Source organism: Crocuta crocuta, unplaced genomic scaffold (genome assembly GCF_008692635.1).
Source record: "Crocuta crocuta isolate KB4526 unplaced genomic scaffold, BGI_CrCroc_1.0 scaffold506, whole genome shotgun sequence".
Lineage (NCBI taxonomy): Eukaryota > Metazoa > Chordata > Mammalia > Carnivora > Hyaenidae > Crocuta > Crocuta crocuta.
The window spans coordinates 1,705,041-1,705,472 of record NW_027528991.1 but is presented as its reverse complement, the minus strand read 5'-3'; positions in this window follow the sequence as shown (position 1 = coordinate 1,705,472).

The window sequence follows — 432 nt, the reverse complement described above, 5'->3', positions numbered from 1 at the left end:
GCACCAGCACCTGCTGTGTGGCTTCACCCCTGGGCGCTCCCCCTGCCCCTGGGGCCTGGCCCGGCGCTGCCCCCCACCCCCCAGCTGTCCGGGGCCCGGAGGGGCGCCCGCTGGCCTCTTCTGGCGCTTGTCCCCTGGCTCCTGCTCCCAGGGGACTCCAGAGGTCCTCAGCGGACGTAAAATTAAGGGACCAACGGTAAGGTCCCACCCAGAGGCTGTAATTTACTTGGGGTTTGGAACCCCCACAATATTCAGCGAACAGCCCTCAAATGTAGCTGCTCCCCTCCCCCACCCTTCTCCCGTGACCCCGTCGCCATGGAAACCAAGCGCGCAAACGCCTGCGCACGCGCAGCAGGTGGACTGGGCTGGGCCTGGCGATGCCAGCGGCCGCGCAGGGCGGACGCTGGGGGCGCTTCTGGGAGCAGTGGGCTA